The sequence below is a fragment of the Equus przewalskii genome, chromosome X (genome assembly GCF_037783145.1).
Source record: "Equus przewalskii isolate Varuska chromosome X, EquPr2, whole genome shotgun sequence".
Classification (NCBI taxonomy): Eukaryota; Metazoa; Chordata; class Mammalia; order Perissodactyla; family Equidae; genus Equus; species Equus przewalskii.
Genome location: NC_091863.1, coordinates 115,745,083 through 115,759,895, shown reverse-complemented (window position 1 = coordinate 115,759,895; position 14,813 = coordinate 115,745,083). Strand labels below are relative to the sequence as shown.

General features: G+C 38.2%; 1 pseudogene; it reads left to right on the top strand.

Moving 5' to 3' along the window:
• The window catches only part of LOC103566447 (heat shock-related 70 kDa protein 2-like), a 48,897-nt pseudogene extending 34,505 nt beyond the window's left edge, over positions 1 to 14,392 (top strand).
• The last annotated feature ends 421 nt before the right edge of the window (positions 14,393 to 14,813 follow it).

Sequence of the window (14,813 nt, the reverse complement as noted above, 5' to 3'; positions counted from 1 at the left end):
AAAATAGATAAAGGAGAACATTTATTGGAGTTTGCCAAAAAGTGAGCGAAGGGGCCACATGGGAGAACGAAGGGAGGTGGCGTGCCAGATTGCCATGGATTTGGGAAAGAGCGGAGGCGCAGGCGCAGATCCTGGCATGGGCGCAGCAGGAGTGTCTCCTGGTGGCTCCTGCGCGCCCACCTTGTGGCTGCCCGGGTTGGGGTGGCTGCTGGGCCAGATGTCACGGTTTCTGGAGTCAGGTCAGAAGGCAGGGCGCTGCAGAGGCTCCAGAACACTCTGAAGGGAGTGGGCGAGGCGAAGCGAGGCAGGGCCTGGTGAAATTTGCCACCTCCCCGGAGTCTGGTGATTTTAGCTTTGTGAGTGAGGGGAGTGTGTAACTATTTCCTTCTGAAGTTTGAATTTGCTATAACTTGGCTAACCTCTAGAGTCACACGGTTTGAGCTTTGAGTCCATTATCATTTCTTTACCTTTCCCTTGAGGTTGGATTTTGTTTGCTGTATTTTAGCTAATCTGGAGAAAAAGAGGCTTCTACTTCGTAACGCCCATCTGGCGTCATCACTTGCTGTACTGAAGTGGGAAGCACTGTTGTGACGCAGACAGGGTTGCTTTGGACAGCCCGGGTCTCCTGTAGCTCATGGAGGGCCCTTCCCTTCGGCGCATGCGGGCTCTGGAAACTCAGAATTAGCTGACTGCTGTCTCTGTTTTGCACTATTTTACCTTTTGGTCAAGTCTTTGCTTGTCATTGCTTTTTAAAAATTCCTTTTTTGTTTGTTTTACAGATTTTCAACAGGTTTGTTGTTGATCATCTATAACCCCACTATCAAACGAATGCCTCAATGGTCATTTATTTAGATTCTATTTTAATGACAAGCAATACTGCTTTAAGGGAAGGGAACAGAGCTGGTTTGTCTTTGCTCTACTAAATCAAACAGGTGATCTTGCATCTTGTCCTAAGGATAAATCTTCCAGGAAATGTCAGTAATCTTGTGATTTTTGAAATGTGAAACAGCTTATTAAAATTTTGTATAAGCCACTTTTCAAAGAATATTACATGTTCTGTTTTTAGAAGCTTTATATGATGAATGAATGAAAGTGAATCAGTAGGTTTCAGAAATTAGACGTGCACTTGAACAAGAGAACAAAAGAGAATTTTTTTCCCTAAAAAAATGTGTATTCACGGTACCATCTAAACTAGAAATTTACAGATGGAAAAAATGCCTCAGGATAATTCAGTAAATCCTTTTACCATGCAGATTTTTCTCTGTGGAAATTTCAGTTTCTTTAGAGAAGAAAAAATTACCCTGATGGAGTATATGTATTTTTTCCTTGCAAAGAATAGAAAATTCAATGTGTAGTAATGAGATCTATCAGGAACCATAACTTCTAGCCAGTGGGCTGGTATTTGGCTTTGCTGAGACTTGAATCTAAGAGTTTACTTAGCAAGTTAAATTCATTTTTTTCCCACAAGTGCTTGCTTCTTCCAAATAACCCATTCTCTGTTTGTTTTTTTTTCATATTAAGCGTTTTTTAAAAAGTCATTGTCAGTACCTGGTGTGTTTTAAAAAGGAGTCACTTATCTCGTCCCTTGTCTTGTTTGTTAAGGTCTACTCCTGGAAATGTTCTATTAACGATTGCAACGTGTTTCATATGGACATCTTTCAAAGATCTTTGACTACTGTAAAAAATAAATGTATGAAATCCAAGAAAAGGGCTATTCTATGATTATCTAATAAATATTTATTTAAATGTTGTAATGCCCAAATAGATTATGTTTCTAAATTATTATATTTAATAAGCTATTTTTATTTCTACATTTTATCTTATTGTAGTTTAACTTTTAGATCTACATTTGGTTGCTTTTTGATTTCTGTTTGATTCATTTTTACTCTTTAGACTTTTGAGTTATCAGAGAACATTTGAATCAGCATTTCTATAAATTAACAGTAGCAGTTTTACAGACTGTAGAATGCAAAGAGAGAAAATTATCCTTCGAATTGGACACTCCAAGGATTATTTAAAAGATGTTCCCCTTGTCAATGTAAAGAAATAATGTGGCAATTAGAATTGAACCATATAAATGTGTCCTCCAATTGTGAACCCTAGAAAGGTGACAGTGTAATGAGATTTGACAGCATGTAGAAAGGTGAAAACTCATTAACAAGCTGGGATGTGAATTAAAAAAATTGATTAGCATTTTTGTATTATGTAAGAACATTGCTTAGCATTTCAGGAGAGGAGCAGCAGTTGTGTGGCATTTAAATCTATTCTGAATTAAAAATGATCAGTTTAAAAAAATTATAGAAAATTCTTATGCAAATAAAGTGTAATCAAGCCATGCTTCAGACTCATTATGCATGATTGATATGCACTGTAACTTGCTTACTAATTCAAGGAGCAGAGGAATTCCAATTATCATATTGTTTATGCAGTGCTGTGCCACACTGCTGGAAGTGATATTAAATTGATTACGATAAACGGTGTAAACCAACAAGATGGGTCCTTATCCAACTTGACATTTATTTTGTATGAAATGATGAGAATTTCTTACTATCTTGTAAACCTCAGCTTCCTCATAAATGTTGAAACCTTTCTGAGGTTCTTAAAGAGATCAAAATCAAGAAGATGAGAGAGAATGTAGATGAGAGAGAATGCCACTTTGTAACACCTTCAGTAGAAGACATAGGCTTGTTGACCTTAAAGTTTGTTTGTTTATTCGTGATCTGTAATTAGAGATTTCCCTAATGTATTTCTTTAGTGAGTTCATGTCTAGTTGTGAGAATACTTGGTAATGAAATTGCAAATTGGGCTAACCTTGGAAAACTGTGAAGTTAACATGCCCAAATTTCTCACAGATTGCATAATTTTAACAACTCCTAAGTATATCAAAACCTACCATAGTGCTCCATTTCAGCAATTCTTGCTCTAACTTTAGGATTTTGACAACATTGACTGGTTCAGGATAAAAGCTAAAGTTGACATATCAAAAGTAAGTGTTTATTTTTTTTAAGTTTTACGAAGACAGATTTTAAGATGCTCTTTTTGATATTGCTTGCAAATTGAGAGAGCCTTGGGAATCTATGATGACAGCATGCTCAAATTTTTCACAGCTTTCAGAGTTTTAGAAATGAACTTTTCAGTTAATATTTTTAGGCTTCTTTTTAGCTAAAAAAAACAAAGCACTGGTTGGCTCAAAATAAAGCCAATGTTGGCATATCAAAAGTCTTTCTTATTTTGTACGTTTTATGTGACTAATTTTAAGATGTCTTTTTCATACTAATAATATGTGATTTCTGATTTTAGAGGATTTTGCTAGTAGTAGCATTTTTTGTCGATATTTTAAGTGATATTTAATTTTTATGATTTTAGTAGTAATGTATATTCATGGTAGAAAATTTGGAAAACAGAAATGTATGAAGCAAGTGTGGGAGATCAGGATTGGCCATCCCAAAATGTATCTCTTTGGCATGAAGATTATTTCAGGCTGGTTACTTTTAAGAAATTGCAGACACGAGAGAAGCTCTGAAAATGAGTAGAAGGTACCCTTTGTAAGAGACCTTTCCACTTGTAAGGGAAATCTCCATCTGTAAAGGTGTCTCCCTCTCTGTATCAGGAAGAGGCTCATGACCTTATCTCTAGAAACTCCTATCAATGGGGAAGGCAAGGAATTAAATCTCATAATAACCTTACTCTTGTCTACTGTCTTTTCTGGTTGTCTCCCATAACTGACTGCCCCCACTCCCAACGTCCTCCCTTGTCTTTAGCTGAAGTTGGTATTTAAGGTAACAGCCTCCACCATTTTGGCAAGTGGCTCAGTTTTCCTGAGTTTCTCCCATGTATACATCTTATAAAGCTTTATTTGATTTTTCTTCTGTTATTATGTCTCATGTCAATTTAATTCATAGCCCAGCCGAAAGGACCCGGAGGGTAGAAGATTTGTCTTCCTTCCCTACATAAGCAAAAATGATAAAAATCATATTGAAGGGGAGCAGAATCGGCCACCCCAAAGTATGCCTCTTTGGCATAAAGATTATTTTGAGCTGATTATTTTTTAAGAAACAGTAGACATAAGAAAAGCTCTGAGAACCTAGTAGAAGTTACCCTTTTTTAAGGGCCATTTACATTTATAGGGAAATCTCCATTTGTAAAGATGTCTCTCTCTCTGTACCAGGAAGAAGAGGGTGACTCTAGGTCTCTAGAAACTCTTATCCATGCAGAACACAGTGACTTAAATCTGCATATCAACCTTACCCTTGTTTACTGTGCTTCTCCTGGTCACCTCCCATAACTGACTTCCCCCACCCCAACATCTTCCTTTGTTTTTAGGTGGAGCTGGTATTTAAGGTGGTGGCTTGGGCCATTTCAGTGAGTTACTCAATTTTCCTGGGTCTCTCCCTTGTATACAGGAGGAATACATGTTATGAAACTTGTTTGTTTTCTTCCTGTTAATCTTTTATTACAGGAAGTTCTCAACCAAGAACCTAGAAGGGTAGAGGGAAAATTATTTTCCTCCCCTACAATATGTACTGTAGTTCAGAGTTAACCATGGTTAACATTTTGTTATATTTCCTTCCATTCTTTCCACTATGAGGGTTCTTCAATGTTTATGAAAATCTAATAGAAAAATTTAAATATCCAGTGGCTGAGTGGTTAAATTCACATGCTCTGCTTTGGTGGCCCAGGGTTTCACTGCTTTGGATCCTGGGTGCGGACGCAGCACCGCTCATCAGGCCATGCTGAGGCGGTGTCCCGCATAGCACAAGCAGAAGGACCACAACTAGAATATACAACTATGTACTTGGGGGCTTTGCGGAGAGGAAGAAGGGAACAAAAGTAGGTTTGACAACAGATGTTAGCTCAGGTACTGATCTTTAAAAAATAAATAAATAAATAAATGTCTGAATATTATGAAACATAACTGAGATCTGTAACCTCGGTGTTGAAACCAAGGATTATTCATTTGAAATGTTTTGTGATACTTATACTAAAACTAAAAACTTTGCTTCTATATGTTATTGGTTGTCAGTGAGTCCATCGAGAAGGAAAGAAAGTTGTTTCCTTTTTCTGCTGAAGATTGTTAGAAATGTATGGAGTCAGAAAATTTTGGTATGGGGTGGTAATCTCTAGAAGAGGGTTTCTCAAAGGTAGCACTACTGACATTTTGCTCCAGATTATTCTTTGTTGTGGGGGACTGTCCTAATGTATTGTAGGTTATTGTTGCATGTTTAGTAGCATCCTTAGCTTTGGTGGAACAGATTTCAGTAGCACTACTCTGCGTAGTCGTGACAACTGAAAATGTCTCTAGACATTGAACTTTTCCCTGAAGTGTGGGAGGCAAAAACACCTAGGTTGAGAAATGTTGGATTAGAGAGAGAATACTAGTAGGAAGGAGGATTGCAGAATAGAGCAAGTGCACAGGAGGAGAGAAATTGCAAGAAGGAAACAGGGAGAGTACAGGAGAAATGGAGAATGTTGGAGGGAGGGAAGAAATGAGAGTGAGAGTGTAGAGAGAGAGAACAGGAGGAGGGAGCTTGCTAGAAGAAAGGAAGGAGACTGCAGGGGAGGGTTTACAAGGATCAGGCAACTGCCCTGAAAGAGTAAAGCAGCCCTGCTGTAATCCTCTTGTAGGGAGTGTGGGGGCTTATGGTGAGCTGCAGAACACGTGCTCCACTCAAGGCGCTACTGGTCTGCTGTTCCATCCAATTATCCCTGTGTAGAAAGGCAGGCTCAGGGAACTGGGTCTCCTTTTTTTTTTCCCTGGGGAGACTGAAGGTCTGCTTTGATTTAAAAATCAAAATATTTCAAGTGAAACCTCCGATTTTTAAATTACTATTATAAGTACTTACTAGTGACCCACTAGATGCTAAACACTGTTCTAGGCATTGTGGGTAACAAACAGGCTGTGTTCCTTCTGTCATAGAGCCTCAGTTGAAGTGAGGTGAAACAGACAAGTATATGTCAGGTAATGATAAATTATATGAGTAAAAATAAAGCCAGATAAGAGTGTTTTAGTCACTATGGGATAGTCAAGGAAGGCATCTCTGAGATGAAGTAATCTCTGAGTTGGGACCTGAAGCAAGTAAGGGGATGAGCTGTGTGAAATAGGAGCATTTGAGCATTTCAGGCAGAAGGAACAGTAAGTGCAAAGTCCCTGTGGCAAGAACAGCTTAAGAAAAGCAAAGAGTCCATACTGGCTGAGGGTAGTAAGCAAGAAAGAGTGTGGTATGGTAGAAGATGAGATCCCCTGCGTCATGAAGAGCCTTGTGGGTCATGGTGCCTCCTTTGTCCTTTAAAGAGTAATAGAGGGAGCTAGTTGGAGGGATTTTGAACAGAGGAATCACATTGTAATATACCTTGTATTTCAGTGGTTTTCAAATGTCAGTAGTGTGGGGATTACCTGAGTGTTGCCCAATTGTGGATTCTTTAGTCCTGCCCCAGACCTCTGAAAGCTCTGGGGTGGTGCCTGAGAATCTGCATTATCTAATAAGGTTTGTCAGGTGACTCTGGGTGAGGCATGCAGGGGAGGACAGCTTTTCCTTTCTTCTCCTTCTAAGTTCTTTGGCTGGCCTAATAATTAAATTGACATGAAACAGATTAACAAGAGAAAAGTAAAATTAGTTTCATGTATATCGGAGCTCATAGAAATAGGAGATTCAAAGAAGTGACCGAAACAGGCAGCTTTCATACCTCTTAGACAAACAGTAAATTTGTGAAGAATTGACAAGACAAAGAAGTTTGGGTGTGGGGTAGTAAATTGGCGAAGTAACAAGTTTGTTCATACAGCCTTCTCAGCCCTGAAATCCCTCTCTCTTTCTCTTGGTACACGGAGGGCACCTTTCACATGGGAGATTTATTTCCTGCTTTCAGGAGCACAAAGGAGGGTCAGAGCATCCTTCTTGCACTGCTTGTTTCTTAAGTAACTTTAATTCAAAATAATCAATGTGCCAAAGTGGCATATTTGGGGTGGCCTGTCCCAAACCCCATCAGGAGCACACTCTGTGCAATACTGCCTTTGAAGGACCTGTCTGGCCACTGTGTAGAAAACACAATAAGGGCAAAGGCAGAAGCAGGGAGAGCAGCGGGAAGGCTGTCACACTATCCTGAGCCAGAAATGTTGGTGGCCTGGACCAGGGTGGCTGTGGATCTTGCTTATCACCTTGACATACTTGTTTTCTCTGAACTTGCCTCTGCATCTCTAAAATGTGCAATATGAAATGTTTGCAGACCTTAAAGATTAGAAATATGTATAAAATATTTGAAAATATATTTCCAGAATATGATTAAGGCCAGTAAAATAGACGATCTATAGATTGACTCCTGACTTCCTCCAGTCTGACATCAGCCTCTGATTTAGGGAGACTATATGCTCATACCTCATTCCCAAGCACCATTTGCAATTGATGCATCCACCTTCCCACTGACACTCTAAGAAAGCACCATCTCCAAAGATAAGCTTATGTCAAATATGAAATATCTTTTTCCTTTTCTATGTACATAGGCAACTTCTGATTTGATTTCAGGCTCCAGGTAAGTGTTCAATGCAATGACTGGATAGGCAAAAAGGTCCTTCTTCATCACTTCAACACATACTACCCTTCCTGCTTAGTCAACACCTTATTCTGATATAGTGGTTTTTCACTCCATACCAGGCTTTTTTCTGTATTATACTAATAATTTTCACAATGGCCCTGTCTAGGTATTAAAAGTTTCATCTTTAGGCAACTCAACTGGGCCTCAGCAAAGTTAAATGACTTGTATAAGGTCAATCCTCTCAGATGTGGTGGAGCCAAAAACAGATTTCCAAGTTTTCTGATCTCATTACATCGTGTGTTAATGTGTGTATGCATGTGTATGTGGGTGTGCTTGTGTGAAAACTTGAGTTTGCATTTTGTTCTGTAGCTGAACAGCAGTTAGATATTTTCCTTTTTATTTTTTGTTTCCCTTTCACAAATACTCACAAACATTTAGAATAGAGCATTCTTTATCTTTAGAATAATATTATCAATTAGTTAAGAATACCAAACTGGTGAAGGAAATAATACAGTGATGACCTGTGTACCCATCACCTGGCTGAAGAGGTAGAATATTACTCTACAGTTTAAGCCTTTGATAAGCCCTCCCTGATCCCACAGTCTTCTTCTCTGCCCTTACAGGCAATGCTGCGTTTTTAGGGTGTACGTATTGTTAAATGAGTACTCTTTTCAAATATTAGCAGTTTATTTTGTGTCTAAGAATAATTGCATATATATGTGTCCATATATATGTATGAATGTGCATGTATACATATTTGTATAGAAATGTATGCTTGATGTTTCACAAGTTGATTTACTGTAACCTTAATTATGATTAATAATATATTGCATTTCTATAGCAATTAACAGTTACAAAGTACTTTGAAATATTTTATCACATTTTACTTTTATTAATTGACACGTGCCTTAGTCCTCTGGATCTTCAAGGTCTCTGAAAGTCGAATAGATATGCATGTGTGAGCCTGGTTAGGGTAATCGCTTTAGATAATCCCCTGTCCTAACAACTGTGCATCTGCTAGAGAATAATGCTTCAGAATTCTCATTTCTGAATAGGCATTAATGTGAAGCAATGGGGTATATTCCACTTTTGAGTTGTAATCAAATGTACCATCTATATGCATAAATACATTTTAATTCATCACATATAATTAGATATAAAATGTTGACATATATTTGACTAAGAGCAACACCTGCAGGTTTCTTGGAACTTCTTGACATTCTGTTGACAGTTCTCATAAGTCAGATTTTCTCCTATGGTTTCTTTCCCATTTTCTGGTTAGAGAGAGCTGGATGAATTATCTCCCTCTGTTTCGTTCCTTAGCTTTTCCAGAGGCACATTTTGCTCTGGAAAAGAGAAAGAAAAGTCAACTAATTTTCTTCCTCAGACTCAGAATGGGTGCAATAATTTTCTGTAATATATTTCACACCATTATTCTCATCTTACAAAGCAATTTATCATCTTTAACCTGATTTTTTATCCCTAAGGCTAAATCATCATTTTTTATATTAGGGATAATACAGCTGCCAGAGGAATGTATAAAGGACCAAAGAATAGTCAAATTGGAAGGAAAGTAAAGTTTACCTTTGACCAGCTGCTATCTGCTAAGTAATGTAAGGAAATGAATGGAATAGGGTGGTAGCCCCAGACTAGCATAGGGAGAGAGGGATCCAACCTTATTTATTAGCAAAATCCTGAGCAATAGAGCAATATAAAATTCACTCTTCAGAATGTGGTGGAGGGTAGTGACAGATCCTGGATAAAGGCCTACAAATAGTCTGTTTTTGTTGCATGGATTTCCTACATTACCAAATGCAATGCTTATAGTAATTGTTATTTTTTAAATAACTGACTATATCCATGAACCTCAAAGAGATGGATCTGTTAGTTAAGAAATACCAAACTTGTGAAAGGAATAATATAGTGATTACCTGTGTACACATCACCCAGCTGAAATAATAAAACATCGATTACAGTGCAAGACTTTAACCCACCATTTCTGCCCGTTGGAAGTCTGAAAATCTTTCATCTGGACTAAAGTAACTCTCTCAGGTGGTTGGGGCTATGAAATAGAAGATTAATACCACTGTTAGCGTGCTGTTTGGAAAGATGGTGGTTAGCGTTTTACAGATTACCAGAGTTCCAAAGTAAGTAGAAGGCTCTCTAGGAGAAGGCGTGGGATATCTCAAACCCAGGCCGCTATGGCTTAAACACTTCCAAACTTTCACTCCAAGGACGTGTCTAGCAAATTATTTGTCAGATTTCAAATTGAGCTTTCCACTTTACATTGAATATTGGACTTAAAGCTAGCTGACATAGTAACTTAAAAGATATTTTGTTAATAGCTGCCCAAAGAGAGTAAAGGGCAACTTTACTCACAATATAGGCTAAAGAAAGCATATTAAGAAAAGATTACAAATGAATCCAGGTGTCATATCATGGTTAAGAAAATGTGATAGAACCTGCTAACATGGAATTATTTTGGCATCATAACACAACAAAATACTTGACAATATTGCCGTATAACCATTCTGGATGCAATGGGGCTTGGCTAAATCTAGACTGACAACACAGTGGCTGGTTTAAATTGTAGTTCAGCTGACTACTTAGCAGAAAGCAAAAGTAAACATGTAATTCCTGAAAACAAGGGATGTTTTATGGAATAAACATTTTCTGCTTTAGAAAAAAACCTTTATGAAATTCAAGAGGGTTTTGTTTTTAAAACATTACTTACTAATTGCATTTAAGCATAAAAAGAACTCAATGTTTTTCTCTCAGTCTGCTCTATACTGTTGCATATATAATATTTAATTAGATGATTCATTAAATTTATGAATGTTTTCAACTCGTGTTGAATATAACTTATTAAATTTTAATTTTAAATGAAAGTGTAATAACCACTTTTGGAATCACCCTGCTTAGGCTGGCTGTGACTACAGACATTTATATATCCTGCCTGTGCCACTGGAGCTGCATGCACACATGGGACGACTGAACAGCTCTTCTTCCCCCTTCTCTCTACCTGCCTTCGGCTCAGGTTTAACTTGTCAATTTATCTTTATTGTGGTGCTCTGCCCAGACATCTGCACATAGGAAGTATTCAACAACTGCTACATGATGAAAACATTTATGTTTTATCAGCCAGTGTAGTCAAATGGAATAATTGCAAGGTTTTAAAAAGTCAGGTGTCCCAGCTTTATCTATAAATATCTGTATAATCTTAGGCCATCCATTGATCTCACTGGTTTTCTTATCTGTCATCTGAATGGCTTAGACCCACTGTTTTCTGAAGACCAGCCTGGGATTAACCTTCTATAGTTTGATGACTCCCTCCTCTCTCATTCTGCCCACTATCTTCAGTTCCATCTTTACCTCTGCTAGATATGCTACTATATAAGTTACCTTAATGTCATACAGCTAAGTACTTGTTGTGCTTTTAATTTTTCAGATTCATCAATAACTTCTACATTGACATTTGGAGAAGAATAAAAACAGCCCTCCCCTGTAAACAGAGACCATTGCTACATATTTGAAATCTGAATCATTAAGTTTAAACACACTTCTGCTTGAGAATGGCCCTTGCCTTCCTGCCCTCGAATTTTCCCCATAAGCATTTCCTGGATGCTTCCATGTACTGCTTTGATGGGAAGCCAGGAGGACAAGCTACCAAATCTTCTAAATCCCTTTGTCACTGAGGGCCACTCTCTTCCAAAATTGCGCCTCAGTTTCCACAGCTGTCAAACTAGGGAGGTTTATTTGATGATATCTAGAATCCATTATATTCTTATGCTATATGAATCTATGTTTGGGGATGTCAATTATTTAAAGACAAGGAAAGACAGAAGAACTCTTTTTTTTTGAGGAAGATTAACCCTGAGCTAACATCTGCTGCCAATCCTCCCCTTTTTGCTGACGAAGACTAGCCCTGAGCTAACATCCATGGCCATCTTCCTCTACTTTATATGTGTGATGCCGCCCACAGCATGGCTTGACAAGTGGTGCCATGTCCGCACCCGGGATCCAAACTGGCTAACCCCAGGCCACAGAAGCGGAACATGCGCACTTAACCGCTGCGCCACCGGGCTGGCTGACAATAGAACTTTTAATGAGCACCTATGATGCACTAAAATGGTAGGTATACTTTAAAGGTAAGAAAACAGAAGACCAGAGAGGTTAAGCATGCCTAATCATTAATAAACTAACACAGCTACAAATAACAGAGTTAAGACTTGAATCTGTGTCTGTCTGATTCCATAAGCCATACCGGCTGGAAGGGTAAATTGGATCTGTTTTATTTTATTTATTTTATTTGGTAGGTAGTGGGGAACAAGTTTTTGAGCAAGGGTTAGTGTAATAAAAGGCATAATTTAAAAAGGTTAGCATGATGGTGTTCCTAGAGGATAGCAGCGGTGTTTAATTCATCTCTTTACTCTCAACATCTAACAGTATTTAGCAAATGGTAGAAACACAATTGAAGTTTATTAAATGAATGGATGGATGGATGGATAGATAAGTGAATGATGGTGATGAATAAGTCATAAAATCACAGAAAGGAGAAATACTAGTGATAACGTTACTGTGATAATCTGGATATGAAGTAATAAAACTTTGAACTAGAGTGATTGAAGTGGGAAAGGACATATGCAAAGAGGAAAAATTGACTGGATCTGGAAAAAAATTAGATGTGGGCATGAGAGAAGTAAAAATTGACCCTAAAGCTTTTGAAGTGTTGTTGGTTGCCATGATGGTTTGATGCCATTCTCAAAATTCTAGCGGTTGTCTTGTAGTCAGGCATTTATTACCAAGTGCAATTGAGGTCAGCAAACAATAGAAAACAAACGGGACACACTACCGTCTGAATGAATTGTAAAACCGAATCTGTTTATAATTGAGTTTAAACCACATAAGGACTGAATAGAGTGAAAAGAAGGTGGTGGAGAAAATAGAAGATTTAGGTGCCATGTAGAGATTAATTGCAAGAGGCTATTGTTGACACTGATTTATTTTAAACTAGTTTCTGTCTCATTTTTTCCCCTTTCTTTCTTTAATCAAGTTGTCTGCCAATTGGTATTTAACTGGGTACTATTTATTAGTGTTTGAGGTCCTTCCAGCATGGAAAAGTAGAGTCTATTGCTAATTACCAAGGCAGCTGTACCAGCCCAAGTTATCTACCTTTCACAAACCAAACATCTCATTGATGCAGTTGCTAAAAACCTAGAGGAAATGAACTTCGCCAATACCATCTTTGATGCCAAGAGGCTGATTGGTTGCAAGTTTGATGATGCCACAGTTCAATCAGAATGAAGCACTGGGCTTTCCAAGTGCTTTCTAAAAGGGGAAGGCCACGAGTAATTGTAGAATATAAAGGAAATAATATTTTTCCCCAAAGGAGATTTCTTCCATGGTTCTAAGCAAGATGAAAGAATTTGCTGAAACCTATTTAGGGGGACAAAATAGAAAATGCAGTAATAACTGTTCCAGCTTACTTAAATGGTTCACAGTGTTAGGCCACCAAGGATTCAGGGTCTGTCACTGATCTTAATGTCCTGAGATTCATTAATGAGCTGACTGCAGCAGCCATAGTCTATGACCTGGATAAAAAAAAATGAAGGTTTAAAAAATAGAAACGTGCTCCTTTTTGGCTTGGGTAGTGGCCCCTTTGATGTATCTATCCTAAACTTCCAGGATGACAACTCGGAAGTGAAATCCACAGTTGGTAACACCCATCTGGATGGGGAAAATTTTGGTAACTGTATGGTGAATCGCCTGATTGAAGACTTCAAAGGTAAACACAAGAAGGATATAGCCTCCAACAAGCAGGCAGTGTGCCACATCCAGACTACCTGTGATAAGTCAAAATGTCTTGAGTTTCTTTGCTCATGTCAGGATTGAAACTGATTCATTCTAGAAGGGTGTAGATTTCTACTCTTCGGTTTCCTGATCCCACTTTGAGTAGCTCAATGCTTATCTCTTTCCTAGTACCCTGAAGCGTGTAGGGCAATCTCTGAAGGATGCCAAACTTGGCAAGAGCCAGATTAATGAAATTGTGGTAGTGTGTGGTTCTACTTGTATTCCAAAGTTCCAGAAATTGCTGAAAGTTTTCTTGAATGGAAAGGAGCTCAACAGGCCCATCAACTCTGATGAGGCAGTGGCATATGGTGCAGTTGCACAAGCAGCTATTCTCGTGGGTGACAAATCAGAGAATGTGCAAGATCTCCTATTCCTCGATGTTACCCCTTTCTCTCTGGGCAATGAAACAGCAGGGAGGATATGACATCCTTTATCAAGAGAAACATCACCATTCCTACAAAGCAAACCCAGATGTTCACAACTTACTTTGACAAGCAGACTCCTGTCTTAGTGAAAGTGAATGAGAGAGAAAGGGCTTTAACTAAAAAAAATAAACTGCTTGGCAAGTTCATGGTTTCTGGGATCCTCTAGCTTACTGTGACAGTCCTAAAATGTAGGCAACCTTGGACATAGACACCAATATCATTTTCAATGTAACTGCTGCAGACAAAAGTACTGGCAGGAAGAACAAAATCAACATTACTAATGACAAAGGCCGTCTCAGTAAAGATGATATTGATGTGATCGGAGAAGTTGCAGACAAATATAGATTAGAAGATGAAGTTAACAGAGAGAGGGTAGCAGCCAGAAATACTATAGAATCCTACACCCTCAATGGCATGCGAACCATTGAAAATAATACTCTGAAACTCAAGATCAGTAGAGAAGGAAGGTTCTTGAAAAGTGCCAGGAAGTGTTAAGCTGCCTCGAGTGTACCCAAATTGCTGGAAGAGATGAGCGTGAGTTTGAAAAGAAAGAGATAAGCAGAGAGAGTTTGAAAGAGTCTTCATTCTGAGTGCGATGCAGGATCTGGGCACTACGGCTCCCCCAGCTCAGAGGAGCCTGGGTCTAGTACTGATGAAGTGGACTAAACAGTCATTCTTTGGAAAAACTCTCCTGTTCGCTACAACCATTTATGCAGTTTCTATTTCGATATTTCATGCTTAGTTTGTAGCATAAGTGTGTATGAAAAAGGAAAGATTCAAAACGTAGTTTAATGATGAAAATTTGTAAGTTTATTCAACGTTTAATATTAATGCTTCTACATCTTGTGGGTTTATGAACTTCAACACATTTTTTAACACCTGAAGTTTATGTATAGTGACTTGGTTTGGAATTAGCACTTATGAAATATTTAAACACTTAACTTTGGCAATAAGGAGGAGGTTGTATTACCATCCCACAGTCTCAACACTTTAATAACAATTACAACTTGT